Below are 22,378 nucleotides of genomic sequence, written 5' to 3'. Positions count from 1 at the left end.
AAGACATTGAAAAGAGTTTAAATGCAGAGCAATAGAGTATAGTGATGTAAAACACTGCCCTAGAGAGTGGATTCTGGAGGAGACTGACTGCCTGGTTTAGTACCTGCCCTGCCTTCCTGCCCTCCTGCCCACGTGTAACCTCAGCAAGTTTATAAAATACATAAAATCGTGTCAGCCTCAGTATTTGTGAAGAACAAATACGGTCAGACATGTAAAGTAATTTGAATAATAACCTACATCTCATAAATAACAAATACCATGAACACATTTATACAGAAGTGACAGCCCAGCAGCCTGAACCAGATTAGGCCTGCGACATACTTTATTTTGCAGGCATGACATTTGAAAAGAACTCGAATGCTTTTAGACAGGACACATGCTCTCCCATTGGCTGCTGGTCCTAGCATGAGTTCCTGCCTCATGCCCAGTCCCATTCAGACGTTCACGTTCCCTGCTCACTCTGTAAACCCTTGAGTGGGCCGCCATTGACTACAGAGAATTGCTGGCTAGTGGATTAATTACAAGTGATGTACAGCTTGAGGCTGGCTTCAGAAAGAGCAGCCATGCTTTCTTCCGAAATGCTACTATATTTTAATTATTGTTTACACCTTTCTCTCACCCTCACCCAAGTTTCCTTGATGGCGAGACAGAATCCCCAGAATGTACCATAGATCCTCAGCGTGCTCCAAAAATGCTGGTGGTCTGAACAAATGTGGCACAGTGCGACTCTCCGAATCTGTTCACTGGGGCTGGGACTAACAGGCGAAGGATGAACTGGAAGTGTGCGTCCAAGACGTGCTAGCTGGGGAAGGTATAGGGCACCCAAGAAGCTAAGTCACTGGTACAACTGGGAAGCAGGACGGAGGGAAAGGTGGGGCTGGAGAGGGAAATCACATCACATTATGGCGTTTGGACGTTAGGGATGACACCAGGTAAGTACTCAGATGACTCCTAACGTATTTGTGATCTGCTCATGGGTATTTAAATTATTTTTAAATAATTGTAATTGTAAATGTGTATTTGGGTTAGTAAAGCCTTTGAATCAGATATAAGATAGTGTCCTCATGGTTATTTGCTAAGTCTGTGGGTGGATTCTTTATTCCCCTGCATGAATATTATTTTCCTTTCCTCATTAAACAGTGTTGCTTTGACGTACTGTGTTTTCCCTTTTATTTTTTAATCATGATTAATCTTCCCAGCTGGTTAGTTATATAATAATATCCTGTGTCTTTAAACATGGTACTACATAATGAATTTTTCAGTGAACAAGTTCAAGAGCTTTCAAAACCACAAGATCTCTTTTATGGGTGCTACCAGAATTCTTTAGGAATCCAGCATTAACTATTTGAGAAGCTATTTCACTATAGTCTACATATTTTTTCTTTCTGCTGCAGTTTTATATAATGTTAATTTTCTAATTTGATTCATAAGTTGAGAAATTTCTCACTTAACGTAAATACTGCCTCTACCCTTTTCTTATAAGCTATTCAGTGTGGTCATTAGAAATAGGCCTAAGACTTGCTTTGGGGGCTGTATATAATATACTCTTTGGTATTGTAAAATAATTAATATATTTGTCTTTACAAGCAACTCATCTGTCTCATTGTAGAAATCTTGGGGAGAAAATACAAAGGTGTAGAGGTTAATTATTTTAAAAATCACATACAATTTTCATGAGGAAAGAGAACCACCATTAACATTTTTGTCTCTGTCCGTCCAGTTCTTCTCGTACAACAATGGCAGGTTCGATGCGTTGTTTCTAATCTGCATCATAGCTCACAATACACTGTAAAAAAGGGGTACATTAGAAAAATTACTTAATATTTTTATTCTACAGAAGATCATTTTAATACGTTCTCTCTTATTTTGCAGTCATAATCCAGATGAACTTGAGGGCTCCAGCCTTACAAGGTTGGCCTTTCCTTTAGTTACCAAATGAAGTGTTGAAGCCATCTCCCGTGCGCTGTTCTCTGGAGAGCTGACGTAACCGTCGGTGGCATTCACAGGGAGTGCCTGGGCGGAGAGGGGTGCAAGATTTATGCCTTTTCTGCCACTGCTTATGACCGTTTAGGCTGTCTCTCGTGTGGATGGTGGGAGCATCGTTTTATATATTTAAAAGCCATTTGTTTATCCATTGGTTTAATTCTTTCTCTACTTCAAGATCTTGAAAAAAACAAACTTTCTTCCTACAATTTCCTTTAATACTTTCATGTTTTTATTTTCCTGCATTTGAATCTGCGTGGAGTTAGTCTGAGGCAAAGCATGAGGCGTGGGGCCACAGATGGCTGCCAAGGCCGTGAGAGTTGAAAAGCCAAGCATAGGTTCAGTTTCCAGGTGTATTTGGATCTGAAAGGTATTTTCAGAAACTGGAGGTCACCTTTTAAAGAAACTTTCTGTTAAAGCCTTTCTACTAAAAATACTTTTTGGGGGCCGGGGATTTAGCTCAGTGGTTCCATTACTGCCTGCCTAAGGTCCTGAGTTCAATCCCCTGTACCAAAAAAATATAAATTAATTAAAAATAAATAAATACTTTTGGAAAAAATACTTTGTGAGTAGTCACTCTCTTGTTTATTTTTAGAAGTCTGTTTTTCGTTTTTGTTTTGTTTTGTTTTGTACTGGGGATCAAACTCAGGCCATTGCGCTTGCAAAGCAGTCAGTGGAACCACTGAGCTAAGTCCCCAGCCCTCAGGTTTTTAAAAATTACTCTGTCTGAAGTAGGGTAGCATAGAGCGCAGAGAAATCAAATTTCAGTCTTGTAGCTTTCACTGTCTTTTACTAGAATAAGAAAAACAAAGCTTATTTTCTCATTCTCTTTCTCTCTCTTCCCCATTCCTCCTTCCCTCCCTCTGTCCTTCCCTCCGTCTCTGAAAAAGCCAGCAGAAGAGCAGAGAGGGTAAACTAGAGATCTTTGTAAATCACACTGCAAGTCCATACGTATGAGCAAAAATGACATTACACAGCTTTAAATCATCTTGACTGTTCTGTTTTTATTTCGTGTTGAAGAAAGCTACCCCCTGCCCTTTTAACCCAGGGAACACTGAACTACCTCCCAAGTCCTAAGTTTATTTTGAGACAGGTTCTTGCTGAATAGCTCAGGCTAGGCTCAAACTAGGAATCTTCCTGCTTCAGCCTCCCCAGTAACTGGGATTACAGGCATGCACTACCATGCCTAGCTAAAATATTTATGAGCCCTTGTGCCACTGACCCCAGTTTAACCAAAAAAAAAAAAAAAAAAAAAAAGGCTTTTGAGTTGGTTGAGTTGGGTCACCTCAGACATGAGTCATATCAGAGAGAAGCAGTGTACATGGCCCAGGGCTTAACCAAAGACTGAGACAAACTAATAACTTAGCTCCTTCTAAATTAATATTCATTCAGGTAAATTTTCAGGATTCATTTAATGTGGATGGAGCTGCTGCCTGTCCGTGAGACTTCTCCCCGCACAAGGTCCCCCTGATCCTAGTGCCAGTCTCAAGGACATAGAGGAGCAGAAGCCCAGCTTTACCTTGGGGCTCTTAGCTTCTGCTGGGCCCCACCCTGGCCAGGAAAGTTAGGGGTGCCTGTGACCACTCGCTGTGTGACCTCACTGTGGTGTGGGCAGTGGTCAAAGTCCAGCACCACTAGGTCCCCTGTGACCCCACCCAGCAGGGAGGGACTGCACCGACACCATGGGGCAGGACCCTTCTTACTGTCTGCTGGTGACAAGGCCAAGCTCCCAGTGGCCTTCTCTAAGATCACACTGGTGGAGGCGGAGGCCAGGGCTGGTGTGGCAGTTATATCTGTGCTCTATCTGTAGTCACTGTGAAAAGACTTTTTTTTTTTTTGGCTTTGTTCTGCTGCCCCTCTGGTCCCTTGGTACTGCGTCTTAGGTGTTGCTGTAACAAAAGGTACTGTATAAAGAAAAGCTCACTTGGTTCATGATTCTGGTGGCTGGGGAGTCACAAGGGCAAGTCAGGAGGGCAGCATCTGGTGAGGGCCCCCAGGCTTCACCGTCGTGTGGTGGATGTGTCACGGTGGGCGCCTGAGTAAGAGAACTCACATGGCCCAGAGGAAGCGAGAAAGTGGGGAGAGGCCACGCTTGCGCTCCCGTGACAATCTGCTTCTGCAGGAGCTAAAGCAGTCCTGCTCCAAGAGGTGGCCTCGACCCGTCCAGAGGGCGGAGCCCCCGCCCCACCACCCAAAGCCACCAGGGCGGCACCACGCCTCCCGCACACAAATCTTCAGGGGACAACCCTTAGTAACTAGAAAAAACGGGTTGTGCAGAGCTGTGAGTTGCTCCGTTTGGTGTTTCTGAGTTTCCAGCTTCTTCAGACCACGTGTGGGATCTAGAAGGCCGCAAGAAAACCCAGAGAGCTCGTCACCAGCTTGTTCTATGGATCCTGTCTTGGACACAACACCTAGCACCCACTACTAAAGGAGGAGAGGTTTATTTCCGCTCACAGTTGGGGGGCATCTAGATATACACACCTTGATACAGCAGACCCTAAAGTGCCCAGCCGGCCTGCCTTCTGCCCTCCTTTCTTCAGTGTAAGGTCCAGGGAATTGGGTGGTACTTGGAGGAGAGGGCAAAAGACATCCCTGCTTCATCTGCCTGGACACACAGGATCGGTCACCTTCCTGTTTCGGGGAATTGTACGGAGAGCCTGGAACCGCCTACCACTGGGCGCGCTGTGTCCCCCACTGGTCAGCATTTGGCACGTGATTAAGAGCTTCCAGATGTTAGTGAATCCTCAGTTTCCAAGTGAAGAAATTTAGGTGATTAAGTAATTTTCCCCAAGCCTGAGCTCTCAGAAACACCACTGGGCACTTATGAGATGCAAGGCCCCTTTTGCTCTCTTAGGACAAAGGATGAGTGAGAGAGAGCTTCCGATTGAGGCAGCCACAGTGCGACAGTATGACCCTGTTGTACTGAATTAACAGTGTCCTTGCATTCTGCAGGCCAGTGCCCAAAGCTGTCAAGTCCTGCCTTCCATTCACCGCCGGACTTGCTGTTGGTGTCGTAATTACTGCTTAATTCCTGTGCAAATGGGTTTCCACTGCAATGTCTCCTCAGCAGCTGCCTTAAAGACCAAATTCAGTTTGATTTTTTTGTTTTTTGCAGTGCTGGGGACTTAGGCAAGCACTCTACCATTGAGCTACACCCCCAGGCCTTTTATTTTTAGTTATTTTGAGACAGACCCTTGCTAATTTTTATTTTTATTTATTTAGAGATAGGTTCTTGCTAGGTTGTCCAGGATGGCTTTGAACTTGGTTGGGATCCTCCTGCCTCAGCCTCCCAGGTTGCTGAGATGATTATAGTGTGTGGTACCATGCCCAGATCCCAGTTCTCACCCAAGATTCTCTGAAGCATTTCCTAGCATTGCCCACCATGTCCTGACTTTTGGCCTTCATGATGCTCCACATTCTTATTTGCATACAGCCTCAACAAGGTAAACGCATTCTGGCACTGTTCATTTTCTGAGCACCTGCTGGGTAGCATGCACTGCTCTGTAGCGTTGGACTCGGCAAAGGAGGGGGCTCTCTGCGTGGAGCTAATATTCTAGTGGAAGACAGAAAACAAGCAACAGCGAATCAATCAGCCACGGAACACCCAGCGTCCCGGCGGTGGTGTTAGACTGGTATCCTTGCCTATGCTCTGTTAGCTCTCAGGCTCCAAAACGACTGAGGAGAAGAGTTGTCGCTGTAGAGCTACTGGCACCTCCTTGTGCTGGGGTCTCATGATCGTTTTCTTTAAGGCAGCACCTCCACATAGCTGCTGTGGAGCTGAAAATTTCTGCTGAATTAAAAAACCAAAATATTAATTTTTTTCTAAGACTTTCACTTTACTACCACTGAGAACAGTTTTAAATGTCCTCAGTGTTCCACACTGAAGTTGAAACCTATCCCGCTGTAGATCAACTGAGCTGTTCGTGTCCCCGGGGAGACTTAACTTGAGAACTGTGTGTCCAGGGAGGGACTCAGCTCCACGCAGGGTCCTTAGTACCGCTGTGTCCCAAGGTGAAGGCCTCTCTTTTTTTGAAAGGTACAATAGCATATAGAACCAGGCAGCTTGGGCTCACCTGCCACTCTTACTTCTTAGTGATTGGCTGTTAGAAAAGTATTTAATCTCTCTGTGACTCAACTTTCTCATCTGTAAAATGGGCTAACTCCCAGCATTCTCATGAAGATGAAATGAGTTAATTCCTATAAACTGCTGAGAATACTGCTGGTGCTTAGCCCTACATGAGTTTTTCCATTTTAATCTGTTAACACATTTTCATCATGTTCAGAGAAAGTCAGGTCATTAGATTTCATCTATTATAATCTTGTTGATTTTAAGGTTTGAATATTTTCCATCCTGAATACCTTCATGATTTCAGGTTATTAAATCTATCTCTCATCTTCAGAGGATGACCCTCTAAAAATGAACGCTGAGTTTCTCTCCACTTTAGATTATGAAATTAAAAAGATATACACAAACAGAGCCAAATCATGTAAAAATTCACAAATTTGGAAGCTGTATTTGAAGTAAGTAGGCCAGATGGCAGATAATGAATATACACTAAAACTGTTAATGTCACACATAAGGATTAAAATGTATCAACAACTACAAGCTGGGCAGAGAATTTCTGGTGCCATAATTACTTTCATGGCTTCTGGCTGTGTAACTCAACTGCAATTAAAACAAAACCCTTCTGGTCCCACATTCCTCCTTTTTCTTGGGTTGGTGGTTTTGAAGATCTCTCACGATCTCCTCCCATTTTCTCTCCCTCTAGTCACCTTCCCTTTTTTATCTAAGTCAGAGGGACAAAACAAATTTTAGAAAACCAACAAACAGTAAAAAGTTTCTACAACAGAAATACCAGTGATGTAGAAGCTGATCTCACCCTCCTTAAAACTAGTCTTACATATGCTAGTTCTGTATTGGAATCTTATTTTATTATTGCTGGGCACCGAACCCAGGGCCTAGTGCATGCTAAGCCTGTGCTCTACTCTGAGCTACACCTCTAGATCCAGAGATATGTTCCTTCATTCCTTCGTTCATCCATCTGAGGATTGAACCCAGGGCCTTCACACTGAGCTACTTCCCCAGTCTTTTTTACTTGGGGATAGGGTTTTGCTAAATTGCTCAGGCTAGGCTTGAACTTGCAATCTTCCTGCCTCAGCTTTCCAGTGTTGTGGTTACAGCCTGTACCACCACAGCTAGCTCCCACGGATGGTTATTTAAAGTATAAGGCAGCACGAGCACAGTGTCATTAGCCAGTGTCCTGGCGGACTTGCTAACCATCACAGGGATGTCCTAGGGGCTCCAGGGACTGCAGTGGGATTTAGGAGGTCAACACTCACCTGGGTTGAGCCTAGCAATCTTTGCACAGGCACAAGAACGTGCATCCCAGCAATGCTCAGGTATTTACAAATACCTCAGATACCTCCATGCTTGGCAGAGTTCTCCAGGAGGTAAGAATGTGCATGGTGGTGGAGACGTGTTCCTCCCACTGTAAGAGCTATTGGCTAAGTGGCTTGTGGGACATTTGATGGCAAAGGGCTGAAGTCATCTCACTTCCCCAGCTCAGCTCTAGCAAGCAACCCCAGGGCATCTCAGAATCAGCGGCATCTTCACTTGTTTGGAGTTGTTTTACTAGGGGCCTTGGATGAGGACATGAATTGCACTGGTAGGAGTTTGGGGACCTGGGACACATTTTGTTTTATTTTATTTTTTCCTGCTCTTCACATCCATCCCTTTAACCCTCCATTCTCTCTGCACAGACTGGTGTTATCTCAGGGAGAGAGGAGTAGTTATCTTAAAGAGAGGGTCAAAGGATGCTGGTCCAGCTTTGATCTTTTTTTTTTTTTTCCAGCTTTGATCATTTTTAACCTCCTCCTTCTCAGAAGTTAATCTCTGCATGTATCTCAGTACCAGCACCATGCCTGTCTCTTAGGTTCCTTTCTCTCCTTATCTCCTGCCTCCCCTATCCTGAGCATCTAAGCCCCAGGGCCTTCCTGCTGGGCTGTCCAACCTAGGGGTGCCCAGGGCAGCTGCCCCCATCACAGCCCTCCCTACCCCTGTCTGAGCCTAGGCGCGGGCCCATTCCCTAGGAGCCTCACTCTCCAGGATCGAGGCTGTGCTACCTTTACACTAGTCTACACATTGTGGTACTTGTCTTAATTACCCTGTAACACAGGCCTTCCCTGTCAAGCCAGAGCAGTGGCTGCAGCTTGCTTACAGTTGGGGCTGCCTGGGGAAGGGGAGCAGGGTTCCCAGGTTTCCTGTTAGGGCTCCGAAGTCCTGATCAGCATTTCAGTCTGAAGCCACACTCTTGCGCTGGGACTCTCCTAGGACTCTCCAAGGCAGAGAGAGCAGCTCCTGCCTCTGCACTGAAGTGGGACAAAGCCCCAGAAGCATCGCAGGGTCACGCCTGGTCCGGTCACTCATGGCCTGGTCACGCATGGCCCAGGCTGGCCTGCTGTACCCACTGGAGGCCTGGCCTATCTGTGTGGTGGTGCAACCCCCTGCTTTTTCCTGCTGGAGCTGAGGTAGGATAAAAAATAAAGGACAGGGAGACAGGAGATAAGAGAATCATAATTACAAATTATACTTTTAAGACTACAACTCTGGGCCCCAGTCAGTTACCCAAGGCAACCCATATCAGCATTCCCTTGGTTAAATTTGGGCTCCTTTCCTTCCAATCTCTCTTAAGGGCCTACACTCTTTTCTTCGAGTGCGGACTTTTAACGTCTGCCTAACAAAACCCTTCCCATGCCCCTTACTGCCTAGTCCTGAAAATTCTTAACTTACTCTCCAAGAAGGGTGGGTTAAGTTCCTTATCTCAGTTTCAGGACCCTCTGGGACCCCGTCGGGTAGGAGTTCAGGACATCTGTGAAGGCCAGAGTGTTAGGAACTGCGCACATCCTCGCTGGCAGCAAGCACCCTGCGCGATGTGGAGTAGAGCCCGGACGAGCAGGGAGGGGATGTAGCTGCCATCAGGGTCTCCCCGGTGCTGGGAGCAGGAGCCCTGCACCAGGATGGCAGGAGCCCGGGCCAGGTTGTCACCGCGGAGGCAGCTGCGGGGACTGCGGGGAGGGCGGGCGTGGAGAAGGCCGGAGGACCCTCCGAGCTCGAGCCGCCCTGGTCCCCCCACGCGGCCGAGGGTCTCCCGGGTGGACCGCGCCCCGACGCTCCTGCCTCTGCGTCCTGGACTGCGCAGGCCGGGCAGCGTGTCCGCGCTGAGGGAGCCGGAGCGGATTTCCGCCGGGTTTCCCTCCCTGGCTGCAGGAATCCGCCGGAGACCGAGGCGACGCCCCGCTGGGTTTTCTCAGCAGGTGAGACTGGTGAGTGGCGCCTTCCGCTCGCTCGGGGACCACAGGGTCCGCAGCCTCGCCCTAACTGACCTCCCGCTCTCCCAGCTTCTCTGTCTGCCTTCACTGTCCCCTTCCCTCGGGTCTGACTTAGGGACCTTGTCACTTTACCCGATTTCCTGCTACTTCCCGTCCCTTGCTCTAGCTCCTTCTAACGCCTTCATGCCATCCTTTTGCATATCATTTAAAACCAAAATGGGTCTGAAGCTGATTGCAGCTTCCAGATGATAGGACATATTAGAGCTACCAAGGTGACCAGTCAGCAAGACGCAGAGTATGGGAAGAACAGGGTGTAGCAAACAGCAGGAAGGGAGAGGGAGGAAATCCCCTGAGATAAAAACTTACCTGCCAAGTGACTCCTAATTCAAACAATTTTTTTTTCTTTTTTTGAGACAGGGTCTCACAATGTAGTTGAGACTGACCTGGAACTCACTATGTAGCCCAGGCTGGTTTCGAACTCACAGCGATCCTCCTGCCTCAGCCTCCCCAGTGCTGGGATTACAGGTGTGGGTCACCACGCCTGGCTAAACATTTTTTAAATGAAAATTTAAATGACTTGATATTGATCATATAAGAAATCACTGTTAATTTTCTAAAAGGTATAGTGGGTTTTTAAAAAGAGTCCATATCTTTGAACACACTGAAATGTCTATGGTACAAGTTACAGTGCCTGGAATTTGCTTCACAGTAATAATGCAGAAGTAGGTGAGGGTTGGGTGTAACAAGGCCACGGTCTGACAATCGTTGAGAGTGAGTGATGGGGCCGTGGGAATTCATATGTGATTCTTCCTCCATTAAAAAATGTCTCCACTTTTCAAGTTTTCAAAAAGAAAATAGTCTCAGCATTTCCGCACGGCCCTGAAAGCACACTGAGTATGTGAGAGAACCAGGGGTCCTTTCTGTGACTGACTTGTGTGGCTCCTCTTGCACGCTGACTCCTCACTGGGCCAGGTTTTGCACTTGGTCTTGGCCAAAAGGCTGAGAAAAACTGGGCTGGTCTTGATCCAGGGTCACGGAGTGTCTGAACTTTGGGGTTTTAACCTGCCTGTACTTCCTTTCCTGAACAGAAACTAAAAGTGGCTCTGGGTTTCCAACCCCTTGGAGATGGTTTTGCACCTCTTTCAGTCTGCATGTGTCTGTAATTATCAGCCTGTGATCTGCTGCCTAACTTCCCCTTTCTATAAATGGCAGAGCATTTCCTCTGCCTGTTTTGCTGGCGAGAAGTCAGTGAGCTGTCTTTGGTGTCTCCTCTTCTCTGCGTATGTCCATTTAGTCACCAGGTTTACTGACCCTTGCTCCACAGTGTTTTTCAGACTTCTCTCTTCTTTGCAGGCTCATCGCTACCTTCTAACCCAGGTGTAGATTTTCTCCTACCTGCATTTACCTACCTCCTCCCTGGTTTCTGGCCCTGCTGCTCTTCCTTCAGCTGTCCCTCTGCCACGGACCACCAGAGAGAACCTGGAGTCTGAGGCCAGAAGAGGGGGAATTATGATTCCCCTTCATGCCAAATTCCTGCCCTTACAATCTCAAGACTTTCATCCGGAGAAAGTTGGAATGATGCTTATCAGGTAGCCAGCAACTCTGTAACTCCACAAGAGTCTAACGTGGAAAACATCATTTCTCAGTCGTTAAGCAAGCACATTTTTCACCCATGGTTGGCAGGTCAATAGTATCCCAGACCCGGAGAGTCAACAAACAGAAGCCGAGGTCACAAGGATCTCGTTCACGTGGCTGAACGGACAGATGAAAGAGCTCAAATGAAGGAGGGTCTGGAGATTTCTTTCCTTGCTTTAACTTAGTGCAATTATTAGGTTTCTAAACCATGGGCACAAGGTTTGACCAGTGACTTTCAGATTTGTGAATTTGCTCATTCATATGAAGTTGTGGGTGTGAAATCATAAAATCATTTTAAGCTATACACTTAATCGATTATTTTCTTTATTGGAAAAAAATTACATTAAATAAAATTAGGACCATCCAGGAAAATTCAGTGACAATAAAGCCACCAGGGCCAAACATATAGCCTCAAAATGCTTAGAACAAAAACAATTTCTTTGAGGGCCCCAAAGAGGCATTTATGGTCTTAGCATCCTTGATTAGTGACCCCCTTTTTAGTTGGATTTTCTCCTTCCCAGGTCCGCCATTAACATCTCTGGGGGAGAAGTTATTAAATGATCTAGTCAGAGTGTTCCCTAGAATTTTCTAGTTGGTTTGGTGAGAAAGAATCCTCCTTCCTCTTTGGAGGAAATTATGGAGGTAGCTGCTCAGGTTGTGAATTTTCTCCAGCCAGCCATCCTGAGAAAACTGGGAGGTGGACTCGGAGGACGGCAGTCTCCAGGTGTGCCTGAGGCCAGCCCGTTACTTGATGCTAGAACTCTTTTTGCTTAAGCAGTTCTGGGTCATTCTTGTGTTATCCCAAACCCCGTTCACATGTCTCTGAATCATTTTGAATTACCATCAGGGAATCTTTGATAAACACAGGTCCATACGGTGTGATTGGGACTCAGTAACCACAAAAATTCAAAACAACCAAAGGAGAGAGCCACTTGCTGACTCTAAAGAAGGGTCATGACTCCTCGCCAGTTCTAAAAATTGATGAAGTCATAAAAGGCCCCAACTTCTTAAATGAGGGAGGGCTTAACGGTCCTGTTATCTAATGCTACATCATTACGAAGACCGACCTCTGATCGGTCACCCCCCATGCATACTTTTCTGCAGTGCTTAATAAAAATTGCATGTCTATGAAGCTCTCCACAGCCCAAAGTTTTGCTAACATTCAAGTGTTCTGAAAGTTGTTCCTCTAAGGGAGGGTAGCCTGCAGGGTAAATTCCTCACCCCTGCAGGGCACTCAGGGCTCTCAGAACTGGGCTTGGCCTTGGCTAGAACTTCATTTCTCCTGGTGATCCAAAATGCGCATTTTCCCCCATTAAGTTTATTGGTCCATTTAAAGCAAACAATATAGTTACATTCATCATTGGGATCTTGTACCTTTACATGATATTTCTTGGTTCTTGATTTTTCCCCATTCACCTATTTTCAAAGACTTTGTTTCCATTGTTTCCCTTTTTTTCACATTTTTTTCTTTTCCCTTATTTCCTTCCCCTCCCCTTCCCACTTCCCCTTTAGCCATTTTCTTCCTATTTCACACTATTAATGATAGGATTGGAACCTTATTTACACTTTCAGTTTTTCATAGCAGGGAAACTACTTGGTGTTTACTCAGTGAAAAGGTGCATTTTGCCCTGCTCCCGCCAGTCTCTGCCTCCCTCACCGAGTCAGGCCCACTCTTCCACACCTTTGCTCGGATACTGACCCTGCACCTTTCCTCCCACCTGTGTTCTTACTCATCTTTCCCTCTTTTCCTCCTTCCAAAAAAAAGGAAAAAAAAAAAGGGCTGTATGTCAAATATGGTCCTGAGTGCTGGGGATAAATGACTCATAGTACACTGTGCTCGTTCCTCAGAATGTGACTGTATTTAGAGACAGGACCTTTAAAGAGGTAATTAAAGTAAAATAAGGCCTTGGGTGTGGGCTCTAATCCAATCTGACCAGTGTCTGTGTAAGAAGAGGAGATTAGGACACAGATATGCACAGAGGGGAAACAGCCATCTACAAGTGGAAGAGAAACCAATCCTATCAGCAACTGGATCTGGGACTTCTACCCTCCACCACTGCGAGGGAATAGGCCAGCCTGGTAATTCGTTATGGCAGCCGCTGCAGACTAATCCGAGGGCCTTATGGTCTGGGGAGAGAGATAAGAAGGAAGAGGAGTGAGTACTACATGGCCCAGTGAGTATGATTACAGAGACACAGAGGGCATGGCTGTATGGACCCCTCATGGTAGGGGACCTGAGGGAGTGTTAGGAGACTTCCCTTGGGGAAGTCATTTCGGGTTCTGAAGGTCAGGAGAAAAGCCTGCCTCTGGGCTGGTGCAGGGGAAGCAGAGGCCAGCCCTCAGGCACACACAGCTGTCACCGCCAGGTTCTGTACCTGAGCCAAGGGCAGCTGCAGCAGCCAGGTGATTGGGCAGTTTAGGGACCCTCCAATCTCAAAAAACAAACAACAAATGAGGATGGGAGTGTAGCTTCATACAAATGCCTTGGGTTCAATCCACTGTAGAAAAAAGAAAAATAAAAATGATAATGGTTTGTTTAAGTTAGGCTTCAAAAAAGCCCAGAGATTACCAATAATAATAAAGAATAGTCTTTTTATTCTTTTGGTATTTGTAACTTGGGTTTTTATTTTTATTTATTGTTTTTGTTTCACATCTTTTTTATTAGTTTGTGTCAGTTATACAGATTAATGGATTTCATTTTGGCAGATTTGTACATGTACATAACATACACTGATAATTTTACTCCCTGTACTATCCTTGCCCACCTTCCCCCCTACTTTCACACTTTTGGGGGGTTTCAGTGCATACACTATATTTTGATCAAAGCACTCCCCTCTTGCCTTTCCTTACACCCCTCTCTCTCCCTCTTATGCCTTTCCACTTATCTAATAATAGTCCCCCTTCTACTTTCTGTTCTTCTTTTTTAGATTTAACATATTAGGAAAGTCATGCAATATTTGTCTGAGTCTGGTTTATTTTGCTCAACATGATGATCTCCAGATCCATCTATTTTTCTGCAAATGACAAAATCTTATTCTTCTTTATGGCTAAATAATATTCCATTGCATACACATACCACATTTTCTTTATCCATCCATCAGTTGATGGCACTAAGTTGATTCCATGTCTTGGCTGTTGTGAATTGTGACACAATAAACATGAGTATAAAGATGCTCGCTCTGATAGTATGCTAATTTTAATTCCTCTTCCTCCTCCTTTTTCCTTTTCATGCTGGGGATTAAATCCAGAGCCTCATAAATGCTAGGCAAGTGCTGTACAACTGAGTTGTGTTTGGGTAAAACAAATTGGCACTACTTTCCAATGATGCCATTCAGCTTCCTTTGGTACCAGTCCCATGGCTTGGTGCCACCTCATTTGGCTCTCCAGGAAATTGGACTCAAACACAGAGACTTCTTTAGATGATAAATATCAGGGTGGGTGCAAAGACTAGAAATCTAAAATCTGTCTGTAACAACACTTGGTACTGCTATGGCTTGTGTGTGGTTTGTCTCTTATGATTCGTATGTTGGAAGCTGGGTCCTTGAAATAGCACCTGGTGGGAAGTCCCTAGGGCAGTGGCCCTTGGAAAGGATTAAGGAAGCTTTCATGGGACCCTGAGCTCTTGTGAGAATGAGTCATAATAAGAGTGAGCACTAACCTTTAATCTCTCTGTCTTCCTGCTTGATTATATGATTGCTTCTTCCTAAACATGCTCTGGTCTCTGTGATACGTGGAGCCCTCCACAGAGCCAGTGCTATGCAGTTTGAACTTTCAGGTCACAAAACTGTGACATAAATAAAGCTCCTTCCTTTATAAGGTAGTCTACATTAGGCATTTCATTATAGTAACAGAAAAAAGAGAATAATACAGGTATCTATTGTGGGATTTTGCTTTTGTAACCAACTTTTGCAGTAGTAGAACTTAAGAAAGAACTGATTACTAGATGGAGTATATAGTTAGAGGCTGTCTTACTTTATAAGCCTTATTTTTAAAAAGCATAGTGAAATTCACAAAAGCCTGGGTGCAACTGGACAGAAATTCTAAAATAACAAAATGCTTAATTTGTGTTTGAGGATCTTCTTAGGACAATTTGAAACTGGATTTTCAGCAATGGACATGCACAGAAGAGACCAATTCAACCAGTCAATGACCTTTTGATGTTACAAAATCAAAGTTCCCTGTGTACAATATGATAAACTCTCCTGAAAAACACATGCAGGCTTTGCAGAGGCATAACGACTGTCTACATCTGTCCAAAGACCCCTAAAACTTCTCCTTCTCACCATCCAGCCAAAACCAGCTTCTCCCTTCTCCCATCCTATAAATTTGCTTGATAGCAACTGCCTGGGGAGGCAAATCTGAGCTTTTCCCCAGCTTCTGACCTTCTTTCTAGTTGACCTTATAAAAAAAGCTCCTTTTTTTTTTTTTTTTTGCGAAACCTCAGTTCCATAGCATTGGCTTTCATGTGCACTGAGCAGAAAGTCCTTGCTTGGAATCAGTAGCATACAGATCTAGGCCCAGATAATTTTCATTTAGATCTACTTAGTGATTTCTGTACTAAAAGCATCAAAGCTCAGTTCTGACTTATACTTGGTAAAGTATACAGCACCACTTAATGACTCCTTAGCAGTGTTTTGGCCGAAGGTGGATGACTGATGTCCCCTAAAACCTGGCACTGGGTTTGCAGTATGAAAGCCTACCGACTCTTACCGCCAAATGAAACAGAGATCTGCATCTTGGTAAATGAATGCTTGCCTGCAGGATAGGCCCTCGTATCATTTATGGTCTATGGCTTATAAAGCTCTCTTTTTGGAAAGAGAAGTCTTTAGATAATGCAACTCAAGAATGAGAAAAATTGGAGCTGGGAGTATAGCATGGTGAGACAGCGCTTGCCTAGCATGTGTGAGGCATGGGGGGGGGAATGGGACCTTGATCTGAGTTCAAACTTAATTTCTCAAAAGGAATCTCTGTTTATAGAACAGGATAGGTGGTGGATGGCGACAGAATGTTCCAGATGCCATAGAAACCTCTCCACGTGGCCACATACCACCCTAGAAGAATGTTGCACTTGCATTCCCACAGATCTCTCTAGAATCTCTAACATTACCCAAAAGACCTGAGAAAGAAACCCAGAGACCAGATTGGATAATATGCCTAAAATCCTCCCATCTGGCTCTGCAGGCTCTGAACACTGGGAGTGGGACTTAGTCTCTTTGTTTAACTTGAGTAAAGTGGGGTCTTAGTTTAGAAATGAACTACGCACTCTGATCACAATCTATTTTCCTACTACTCGTCTATGTTGCAGAATTCAAATGGTTGACGTCCTATGAGTGACAAGCTTCCCTTCATCCAGCCCTATGCTATAATCTCTGAACTGCATTTAGATCAGTCTGGATTATGGTGACAAATCTGAATTTTGTGGAATAATGGCCTTCTTTTCCCTTGGCCTAAACAGGAGACTGAAAGCGAAAAACCTGACTGAGACTGAAAAAGTGAAAATCAGCTCAAGCTGACAAAGGAAAAAGCAGCTCTACCTTTCATCAGGCCGGGAGGACAAGACAGGTAAATAAAGCCAGCTGTACCGGAAGTTAAAACCTCCTTTCCCCTAGACCTGCAAAGTGCTAAAACAACTCTCCTTGGAGTGGTTGTGGATTTGTACCGGTGATGCTCCCAGAGTCACCTTGCTATTTTCATTTGCTCCTGTCCAAGGACACCCCATGGGTACACCTACCCCATCACGACAGCAGCACCTGTCCCTAAGTGGTTCCTGACTCTCCCAGTCCTGCCTTCAGAAGCAGCCCCTTTCCTTTGGAAACCTTCAGTGCAAACCGGAGGGAAGATGCTTTCCTCCTTCCTCTCGTCCTCTCCTGTGCTCTCTCTTCCTGCCAGCCGCCAACACATCCCGGAGTCCCTGGCTGGTACGCGGGGGAGGGTGGCGATATTGTCCAAGGGAGGGGGAGCTGGCCCCGGGGTGGGGCGCTAGCAGTTTGCGGGAATGACGAGGGAACACAGCAGCTCATACTTGTATCTTCCCTTTCTCCTGCCTGTAATGCTTCCTCCCCATTTTTGATTACTTCTTTATACATTTATAGACCTCCGCATTTCTGCTATCCAAAAATTCTTCATCTTTGTATCTACGATGCTTTGTAACTTCTTCTTCAAGGTGCAACTCTGTTATCCATGATTCATATTTCTCACAAAGCTTCCCAGGCCCTCTTATTATTCATTTCTTGGTTATGACAATTGTCCTGAGCATTTTTTTCCAGCTTTGTTTCCTCCATCCATGCCTACCATTTAAACTTCCAGACAGTCAGACATCTATTTGGAGTGTAAAACCTTCTTTGGCTCCTTCCTTTCTTTAGGCACATTTATTTTAACACATTTAAAAATATTTCTTGCCATTCTGTGCCTCCATGAAAAGAGATCTAAATTTCCGTCCTTGTCCCTCCCTGCCAGCATTTCTTTCTGTCCTAACCCACAGCACTACTGAGCCCCGGGATTGAAGTGGATCCATCATCATGGGCTTTTGAGACCTTTGTTTCCACTCTTGCTACAGAAGCGCAGCTTACAGCATATTCTGTGATAACATTTCACAACCTCCAGCCTTTCAATTATATTTTAATTAACTAATGGGCCAGGGATTTAGCTCAGTGTTTCGGCCGCCTGCCTCACAAGTGCAAGGTCCCGAGTTCGACACCGGTGCCAAAAGAAAAAAAAATTAATTAATTTTGCAGTACTGAGGATCAAACCCAGGACCTTCGAACATTACGCACTTTTGATTCATGGTCGATGTGTGTGTGTGTGAGTGTGTGTGTGTGTATGTGTGTGTGACACACAATTACAGTAAAGCTCACTGTTTTCCAAGATCCCGCTCCTTTCCCCCAGAGGACTGTGGAAACTGCAGGCTGCATCCAAGTAGCAGAGCAGGACGGAAGCTCACGGCTGCCCCTGCAGATGCCAGGCTGCCCTTGGTATGGGGGGCGTCACCCACAGCCTCCCTGCTCCAGGCCCCAACCGCAGGCCTCTGGCGCACTGCCTGGTGATCACGTGCTCTTCTCAGGTCACCGTGGGTCAGCTGGGCACAGGCCAAGCTTCTCTGTTTGATGTGCCTTGGGGGAAGTCCAGACAAGTGGAAAACTAGCATTCTTAATTAACTTTACGCTAATGAGGCCGGCATTTTGAGTTTTAATAGATTCCACTTATCACACTAATTTGGAGCTTTGCTGTGCTTTCTTATCTGCCATCCTAAGGGTCCCCTACCCTGGGTCCTCCCAAGCCCCTCTCCCAGCGGGTTCCCCTCCTTCTGAGGTCCGGGAACAGTGGGGCCATGCGGGGAGAGGGTCTCAGTAGGTGCCTTTCTGACTGGGAGGAGGGAACTCCTATTACACAGCCGACCCCACCTGGTTCTGCCCAGGAATGTCTCCTTCCCGCAGTAGCCTGAGCGCGAGAACCCCACAGTTGTCTGTTGCAGGATGTAGGCTCTGTCTCTAGAATGTCACGTTCCTGACAGACATGTCCCCACCTGCTACTTGGGTGCCACGATGAGCTCCACCCGTATCTCATGCTCTCCCTGTCCGCAGCTCTTTCCCAGCCTCTGTCCTTTCTTGGAGTCGTGTGTTTCCCACAGTGAACCCTTGCTCTCACCCTACCTCGCCGGGCCCTCCTTAATTCCTCCAGTGGTCTCCTCTCTACTTTCCTCCTCTGCAGGCTTGAGGCAAAGTAGTCATGGGCCTCTCGCTGTCTCGTGAGCTCGCTCTTTTTTCTTACCATTTCTTTCCTTTTTTTTTTAATCCTCTTGTCCACTGTTTAATATTAATTTCTGTTCTCCACTCAACACAAACTGAAGTCCATCTTCTTTATTAACCCGAAGCCTTTCCAGAATACCTTCTTGGTCCTTCATGATACCCTCACTTGCCCTCAAACAACTCTTTCCTGCTTTCATTGAGGCAGCTGAAAATGACTTCACTGCTCCTTTCTCCTTTGTGACACCCGTTAGGCAGGCCAAGCTCTGCAGGCCTCCTTATTATTATAACGTGGGCTGGGCCCATTTCCTAACTGCCTGGTAACTGTGAACACCAGACACCACTCACCTTGCACATTTGTACTTTCCCCCTTTACATATGGCTGGTACTGTATTCCCAACTTCAGAGTGCACTCAGGAATTTGAATCACACCTTCAGAGGGTCACACCTCCTCTAAATTAAACCATCTAATATGTGGTTAAGCCTCAGGTTTCCCTTCGATACTGTCTTTACTGTCTCCAGGCCAGACCCCAAGTGGTTTGTTTATTTTGTTTGTTTTTGAGATGGGGTCTTATTATACTCCAGGCTGGCCTTAAACCCCAAAGCTCCTCCTGCCCTAGCCTCCCAAGTATTGTTGTCACTATCATTTACCAGAGTTATTTAATATTTCATGAGGCCTTTTAAAGTCAATGTGTTAAGAGAAAATTTCTGAGGTGTTCTAAATTTAATTATAAGAGTCGGAAGATGGAGAGGAGGTAAATCAGTTAATAAGCTAGATCTGAGAGCACAAGACTTTCTCATTCATGAATATGTTTTAGAAACTTAAGTCATACCCCACAGTGACACTCTAGGCATCACTGTGTCCTGGTTATGACTTCAGCCAGTCCAGAGGCAACAACTACTTCTCCTTATGGACTGTCCTCGCAGCCCAAAGTCATCCCCACTTCCGGTAGCCCCACCTTCTTAGCCACAGCCAATATAAGCTCAATATAAACAAATCAAACCTTCTTTTCCCCAGTTTTTGTTGTAAAACATTGCTCTTCACTCTGGTCTGTGGACAGTTTCTAGCTGGTACCTCGCCTTCCCATGGGAGGTTGTGGGAACTTGTCCTAGGAGCTGGCCTTTATCTGGCCAGCATCTGTCATTTTAGAGATCCCTTTTATTTCAGAAATCCCTTGGTCTCAAGTGTGTTGGATTAACACATGTGGAGTTCCATGTCTATCCTTTCAGTTGCAGAAATAGTATTCAGAGGGGAGGAGACTTGAGGGAGGAATGGGATAAAAGAAAAAAAATTTAAAGAAATAGTATCCAAAATAAATCCAGTTCCTCTGTTGATCTGCAATTTCATGAGAACATTTTCTCCTAGAATCTGAATTATAGAAAACATATGTGGTTTTACTGAGTTGCAACTGAACTCATAACCACTGTGCTACTCTATCTATACATCTCATAGGTGGCTCTTCTGTTGCCTGGGGCAGCAATAGGGAAGTGCACGTGTTAGCGGGAGAGGGAGCATGGCTTCTGAGGGTGGGCTTGCATTCTAGTCCTTCCACTGTTCCCAGGGCCTTGTTTGTCCATGCCCTGGGTTCCTCATCAGCAAACCAGAATGGAAATTCCCGTCTTTTGGGGTTCGGGCCTAATATATGCAGTAGGCTTCAGGTAATTCTTAGTACACAGCAGGCACTCAGGAAATGCTAGCTAGTGTCACTGCTGTCACAGTCTTCCCTTCAAAGGGCCTGCCTTCAGCTCTTCCCTCACCCACTCTGCTGGAGTTCTTCTGTTTTTCCTTGGTCAGGAACCCTCATCTCCTTTACTTTCTTCTGCCTACCCTGAACGACTTTTCCACTTCTTTTCTATTGATCCATTTCTGAGTTTGTTGGCATCTGACAGATGGTGATCAGGGAAAAGAAAAACAACAAAGATGGAGACCGATTGTACACATTAAGATTGTAGAGGGTCCTTTTCCTCTGGCATTCAGGCATCAATGTTTAATCTGTAAAAATACCTCAAGGTGTGAGTGAGGAGAAAGGAAGGGGGCTCCACAAACCCAGAGACTGGGGTGGAGGCCTAAGGCAGGGTCACGCTGAACGTGGGTCAATCTGCAGGACTGCCCCAGCCTCTGGCCTGGAGCTGTTAAAGCCTCTGGGGCCAACTTGTCAATCTCTGAATTCCCTTCTGATTTCTGTAGGATCCATTCCCAACCCCCTACCCCACATGTCAGTTTAAGAGTTTTCTTGTGTGACTGGAAAAGTCCACTTCATTTTTTTAAAATTTGAAATTAATTTTCTGTTTACTATTGTAAAAACTTGTACAACCTAATTATTCCTTCAGTTTCAAAGTTTAGCTTACAAATCATTTTATAAGGGTAGTAGTTCTTAGCAATCTTGAACTGCTGACAATGAGTCAAATCATTATTCGAGTGCTTCTTTTCTTTTGGAGGGTATAAAGATTTGGGAGTTATGGTAGTGAGCGTGCTGTGAAACTTGGGGAGGGAAAGGCCAGGATGGCTAGAGGTTGGGAGGCCAGGGCTTAGTAGAAATGACCAGATCTTTCAGAGAAGTTTGTCAGCTTCCTGGAAGCCGCCTCACTGTACAGGGCAAGTCACTGATCACTGGTGCACACCAGACACCACCTTCCGGTGTTACAAACAACCCAAGGGACAGAATAAGAGGGGCAGAAAGGACTACTTATTGGACAAATGGAGAAACGATAGAAGATGAGAGAAGGGACTAATACTGGGCATAGACTGCTCATTTGGGCTTCAGTATGGGGTCGGCTTTATTCTTCCCATTGTGTGTATTGGAAACTCTACCTCAAATCTAACCAGCTAGCGATAGAGAAGACCAGTTACACTGTAAAAATAGCTTAGGCCTGCAACTCTCGTTAAAAAGCTCTTTATGAAAGAGGTGGGAGAAGGGAGAGGAGAAGAAAGAGACAGAAAAAGAATTAAGATGTGTTACATACATGTACCAGCTCCCCATGAGGAATGCAGTCGTTCTATGCGGCAAACCTGCACTGATGAAGATAAACACTTGAAGGAACCTTTTTATGAACATCCTGTGAAAGCGCTGGGACTGTCTAGTCCGAATCAGATCATATTGTAGCTTTCACAACTGCAGGAAGGACTCGGCTTGCTCCTGCTACAGATCAGTACCGCAGGTGCCCAGGGGAAGCACAGGTGTTGCACACCTTCAGGTGGAGGAGGACCCTGTGGCTCAGTGGGGACACAGGGTAGCTTCTCAGTAGTAATCATGATGGAATCCACCCTGTGAAATATTAGGGGGTGTAGAATGCTACACAGTTGTGAAAATAATGCTATAAATTCCCTCTTCTGCATATGTTGTGGACTCTTTTTGTTGAAAATTAGGCAATGATGCTCTCTCCAAAGACCTAATTTCTAACATGAGAAGGCCCTGGGGAGCCTTGGATAGATGACTATAAGGCACCTTGCAAACTGCTGGACACATCTGTGTCCAGCCAGGGCCCTAGGACTTGTTGTCTGTGACCTGGGCCTCCTCTGTTATCTGAAGCCAAGAGCCAGGCTGGTGTGGAAGCCGGGCTGTGGGTGGCAAAGGGAGATTTCTGCTTGATTCTGGGTCCTTCTGTCCGCAGTGATTGTGCAACCTTAAAAAGGTGAAGAGGAAGTTCTTTGTTTCCTGCAGCTTTTTTTTTTTTTTTTTTTTTTTTTT

General features: G+C 45.5%; 1 long non-coding RNA gene across 1 annotated transcript; it reads right to left on the bottom strand.

Moving 5' to 3' along the window:
- Nucleotides 1–5,245: 5,245 nt before the first annotated feature.
- Nucleotides 5,246–9,155, bottom strand: LOC117284634. Its single transcript, XR_004515731.1, has 3 exons — nt 8,774–9,155; nt 8,202–8,506; nt 5,246–5,773 (listed from the first exon to the last, which is right to left on the bottom strand). It is a non-coding gene; the product is annotated as an uncharacterized LOC117284634 (long non-coding RNA).
- Between the last annotated feature and the right edge of the window lie 13,223 nt (nt 9,156–22,378).

Source organism: Fukomys damarensis, unplaced genomic scaffold, assembly GCF_012274545.1.
Source record: "Fukomys damarensis isolate Sample0158 unplaced genomic scaffold, DMR_v1.0_HiC HiC_scaffold_5, whole genome shotgun sequence".
NCBI classification, from domain to species: domain Eukaryota; kingdom Metazoa; phylum Chordata; class Mammalia; order Rodentia; family Bathyergidae; genus Fukomys; species Fukomys damarensis.
Note: the sequence above shows the minus strand (reverse complement) of the source record. Positions and strands in the feature narration are given on the sequence as shown.